Raw genomic sequence first — 6,000 nt, forward strand, 5'->3', positions numbered from 1 at the left:
TGTTCTTTAGAGAAGACCTGCTACTCTAGTTTTTGTTGGGTTTCGTACAGTTTATAGTGTTTCATAAGGAAATACATTTCTTGAAGGGATTGCATCAGAAGGCTCAACGGACCTTTGAGCATTTTTGTAGGGGTTTATGTTATACAATCATTAAAATTTTTGATAAAATTAGTCTGGACTATCCACATGCCTATTTTTTTCAATAAATTTGAAGAAGTGCATGTTTTTGCTTTAATAATATGTATACTCCTAAAATTTTCTGAACTGTAGTTTTGTGGGCCATTTGTTTTCTGTTTTCTTAGTATGTTTTTATGAGTATATTGCATTGTAAGTGTTCTCTCTTCTTACATTGGACAAGAGAATACGACTGTCTTTGACAATGTGAAGTTGTGGAAGATGCAAAACTTCCCTTGCTTTACATGAGCCAACTTGACCTTCAATAGAAATGTTGCTGAACACAATGAGAAGTTTCATGCTTCTTTAGATAGCATCCCGAAAGGCTTGTGTAATTCCTGCTTTGTTTTAGTTGATGCCTTGCTGAGGAATCATTGAGACTCATCATGGTTTTGTGGTCCAATCAGAACCTATTCAATACTCACCTTCGTTGACTATATTAGTCGAACACAAACCCTGTCAAAACTCTCAAGCCAGTAGGGCTCGGGCACAATGTTAGTTCCTCAATATGGTGATCAAAGTCTGTCTTCAACATTACAATTGTCTTCACGCATCCTTTTTCTAAATGAATCTATATTACATGCGCTTGAAGAACTAGCTTTGAAGTCTCTATTCTCAGGCAATGTTCAGGTCTAAGTTCATGTAGGCAATTCTATGTTGAAATTATACTTGCATACCAGAATCTTATATTGGCGGAAGACCGTTACTCAAATGTCTGCCAAAAAGATAATCCATTTTGACACACCACCTATGCAGAGGAAGAATCTTCACAAGTGTTTGGGCTCCTTTTCTCTATCATGGCTGGGGAAGTAGCCAAGAGTAAATATCTCTACAGGCATGAAGTCCAATAAAAATAATGTATAAGACATATTTGACAACCAACAATTGCATCTAAAATGAAAAATATGTTCCCGGCCTTTCAGAAAATGTGGAGTCTAGCAGAATGTGAGGCTGTCATTATCATCGAAATTCCAACCAGATATGAATCTTTCAGTCTTATGGTATTATGGGACAATAACATCACTGATATATGAACTATATATCAAGCTTTTAATCCTAAAATATAAGTGATGGATGCTTCATTACAAAGCCTAGAAGTCTTCTTTCAAATGTAACAATTGGATGATGCACAGAAGTTGATGCTAATAGAAGTCCGTATGGAGTGACCAACCCATAACATGGTGGTGGGCTCTTGTACGAGAAGCCTTCTTTCAAATATAACAACTGAATGATGCATAGAAGTTGATACTAAAAGAAGTCAGTATGGAGCGACCAACCCTTAACATGGCGGTGGGCTCTGGTACGAGACTTAGTCAACTCAAATTCACCTCCTACACAAACTTTGATATGCTTCAAGCAAGAAATACAAGATAGGTTATACCTGAAGGGGAAAGCAGAGGAAATCATGAAGCAGTGGATTCATGTAAGGCAAGTACCTAGTCAAAGGCATCAAACAATATTTTTGATGGCTTCAAGTCCATGGTGACGAATTGGAAGTTCCTCGACTCACTTCTCAGAGGACTCTCAACCAAAATATCCAAAGAAAAATGGACTTGCTTAGTATAAATGCTTTGGAGAATGCTTTACAAGTAGCTTTCGAGTTTGAGGCCAAAGCTTCAGAAGAAAATGTACTAAGCCTCCACCAACTAAAGTAAGGTTCTCGAAGCCTTATCTTTTAGAACCATCTCTATTAGTAACTCAGAGCAGCCTTTAAATCAGGGAAATGATTACACAATAGATAAAATTGGCCAGCGCTTATCAAAAATTCCATCCAGCCAAATAGTCGATGCTCAATCCTACTTTATATTTTCTAAGTGCAACCAATAACTCCACGAGGATAACATGATCCCTATTTAGCAAATACACCCCCTGCCTGCTCAAATGGTTGGTACCTATAATCATAGCCCTGTATGGATAAAAATGATGACTACGAGTTACATTGGCTCTATACATTGATGGCAGTTTCTTTAGCTTTGCCAACAATCATTGTACTCTAGTATAGACTAAATGGACACTGGAATTTCCGTTATCCAGAAGATCGAATCTTACCCAAGGAATTCACAAAAGTTGTTGCCAACCCACAATTGGTTGAAAATAATCTCCATCATCATAACCAACTTTATGCCCATAATATGCACAAATGGTAACACATGATACATCTCCCAAACCAACGGAGTCCAACCAAAGTCTAATCCGAGATCCTCCATTCTCAACACTTTATACATAAAAAAACTTGTTTGTAATCGACCTCTCTTTGCATTTTTTGGGGCAATTGCTAGTTATATTAAGTTACTTGAAAAATCGGTCTCCTACAATGTATTTTAGGTATTAGAGGAGGGAAATGGTTATTTCCATTAATTGAGGAATCATTTAGGCAATTTCAGTCTTGTAGAAAAGATTTGTGTTGCTTGAAAAGATTTGTGTTGGTTCAACCTGGGCTCGAAACTTTTTTGTTGTCATCTAATTAATGAATGCATTAGGTTGACCATAACAAAATATCCATTTTCAGAATACACATTATCGTCCACCCTTGCTTTCAACAATGCCCATTCACATGTCGCTATTCTTCCCCACTCTATGCCTTACCACTCTATGCCTTACGGCGTTTCCTTTGCAACATAAGGTGCAAATGCTAGTTAAATATTATTTTCATTTTAATTTTGATAAACTATTTTTTCTATCTTAGGTAATTCTCTGTAATTTAATATTACAAATTAAATTTTATTATTTTTTAATATTATTTTATCTATGTTATTTTAATTTTGATTAATTACTCTCTTCTTAGGTAATCATTACATGTCACATTTAGAGTTGGCAAAAGAGTTCGATTTCTGCCTAACTAATTCTTTGCACAGGGAGAAATTTCACGTAGTTCAAAGAGGGGGCATTTAAAGTCTCCTCGTTTTCACAGACGACCACAATTATAATGGAATGAGATTATTTCAGGAGAATGTTATGAAATAATTTGTTTGACTTTGTCAAATTTACCGACATATAAAAATATATGTAAACCACCAAATCTAATTCCAAGTTCTCTCCCTGTTTGCAGTAGTGATTCAGTGAATGAATTACTTTAATTTTCTAATTTATCTATGGGCAAGCTTGAATGGTTGAAAGTGTACCAAATGCAGTCTTCTTTTATTTTATTTTAGGTTAGTGTGAAATAGTTTTATTATCATATTTTTTCTTTACACAATATTATCCATTTAAATTTATGTAAAAATTGTAAAGGAAAACCAATTTATTTGTCGTGTGAGATCCAGAAGGTTGATTTAATTAATTAATTTTAAATTATTTAAATAGTATTATTAAGAATAATTTAATACAAATTAGTTTAATACATTTGAAAGAGCTATTTAATATAAAATAAAGTATAAAACTTTCCTTTCTGGATTTAATTGAAATTTCAATATAATCATATCTTATTAATCCAATTGAGAATTTTGGTTTGACTTAAATCTCATTAACACAATTAAATCTCAGCGAAATTTTCATGTTTCATATAGCAAATGTTCATTTAAGAAAATGTCAGCAACATAAATTCGATTTAAATTCACTACCACGATTACACCAACGGCTTGGTCGCTGAGCGAGGTTGTTGAGGAGCGGAAATCCTAGATCACGCTTGCCGTTGGCTTTCAAATGATTGACGCTGGGAAACTCCTATTTCATAGACCATAGAAAAGTAAATGCTGCCTGACATGCCAGGCATTTAGCTTTCGACCTCTCTCTCGAGGCTGTTATCTCGATTTGCATGCTGTCACTCAGAGGGTGAAAGCTAAATGCCTGGCATGTCAGGCAGCACGCGAATCGAGATACCAGCCTGGAGAGAGAGGGCGAAAGCTAAATGCCTGGCATGTCAGGCAACATTTACTTTTCTATAGTCTATGAAATAGGAGTTTAGTTGACGCTGTGGCAGTTAAGCAACGGTCTTCTTCCTCTTCCTACAATACATATTATCTGTTTGCTTTTGCAATTATGACCTTGTTTTTGGATGTTGAATATTATTGGTACTTTATTATTTTTAATTGAGTATATTTTAGTAAATAAAAAATTTGAATGATATATTTTTTTTAATTAATATTACTTTCTACCTTTGGATTATAAAACTTCCCTATTGCTGACCTGTTATTGCTTTTTACTTTTGGATTATATGTTAGAAAATTGAAATATCTTAAGTCGTTAGATCATCATAGGTAAAAGTAGTTGGAAGGAACGGGGTCTTGTACTTACCAAGCATAGGTTTTTTGCTTTGTGTTTAGAGCTTGAGGGTTTTTGAATACTTGTTTGGAGCTTCAGGGTTTTTGAATACGTGTTTGGAGCTTCAGGGTTTTTGAATACGGGATCTGTCATGTGCGATCATATCTTTCTAGCCATTGTCATAATCTTTCATCTGCAAACATCCTCTGACCTCCCTGATGATCTCAATCTCACCCTTCGAGTGATAAACAAGGTCTCCCATCTCGACGAAGCTTTGCGATTAGGGAATATGGGGCTTAGAATGTTTCTTTCCCTCAACATTCCCTTGGGGCTGCCTTGGAGTTGCTTTTGCTCCCAATGTTCGCTGAATAATTGTCAAGCAGCCACCATTGCCCACCATTGCTCTCTCATTGTTCCATTATTATTCCTTGTCATAATTGACCCAATCATGAAAAATAAACACATAAATCATTAATTATCTTATTTTTCTCTAAGAATAATTAATTAATCACTAATTAATTATTATTTTTTGTTATAAATAGAAGGGTTTTCCACTCATTATTCACTTTTGATTATTTTCATTATTGCACTCACTCTTGTAAATCTGATTATTTTCATTGTCGCATACTATATTTCTGTTGGGTTTACACATTATAAATGAGACAAACTCTACACAAGTTGAAGGCATTTGAGGATAGCCAAGAACCCATCGCATAAAGGGGGACTAGTAACATTTATTTGTTCCCTTTACATGTGTTAATAAAACTATTTTTTGTATACCTAACTTCCATTACACGATTGGAGTTATTACTATTTCTTTTTGTTGTTTAAATATGATTGTGGCATAGAGTCCCAATCAAACATGAACCAAGTCAAATGGAAATAATGAGTCCCTCTTCTTGACTCAAGGCACTGAACAAGAATGGAAGTTGGAACTACGATACATTGCCCTCTAGGCCATTCTTCTAGAATAAATGAGCTGATGTCGACAGAATAGGGCTCGTGATAGATGAGGCAATGCGGATCCTCAACTAAGGCATGAGGGAAAATAGTAATGTGACTCATGGACCAACACCAGGGAAAATGGGTAAAGTGGGATTGAGGGACAAAGAGACGACTTCCCTTGTCAGAGCATAAAGTTCATGGTTGATGTCGCAACGACTGACTCAACTTCGGAGGGGATGGGGACAGTATGATTGGAGGCCAAAATGGGCAACACATGATGAATGATATGCAGTTATGGATGGAATACTGTGAAATGATATAATGAGACATGAAATAGACTCCGTGGATGCAAGGGTGACTCATCGCGGATGCTCTGAACAAAGGTGACTCGATGACGCTACCACACAGACTAGGTCTAGTGGGGACCATCAAAACATGAGTAAATGAAGGTTATTCATAACGAAAATCAACACATGGTACGACACGTATTAAGAGGAGGTGGACCTCAAAGTACACGTATCACTTTATGAAGAAATTTGATTTTGAGAGGCGACGAAGTGACCCTTTTTGGAAAAATGACTTCCTAGTGAAGTGTGAAATCATCACAAATTGAGAAAGACTCGTTATAGAGCTCGACGAGAGCTTTCTGATGGTGCTGACGGTTCTTAAAACTGAGCTATG

The sequence above is a fragment of the Pinus tabuliformis genome, chromosome 2_2 (genome assembly GCF_031772625.1).
Source record: "Pinus tabuliformis cultivar Carrire ecotype Pingquan chromosome 2_2, CPIR1, whole genome shotgun sequence".
Lineage (NCBI taxonomy): Eukaryota > Viridiplantae > Streptophyta > Pinopsida > Pinales > Pinaceae > Pinus > Pinus tabuliformis.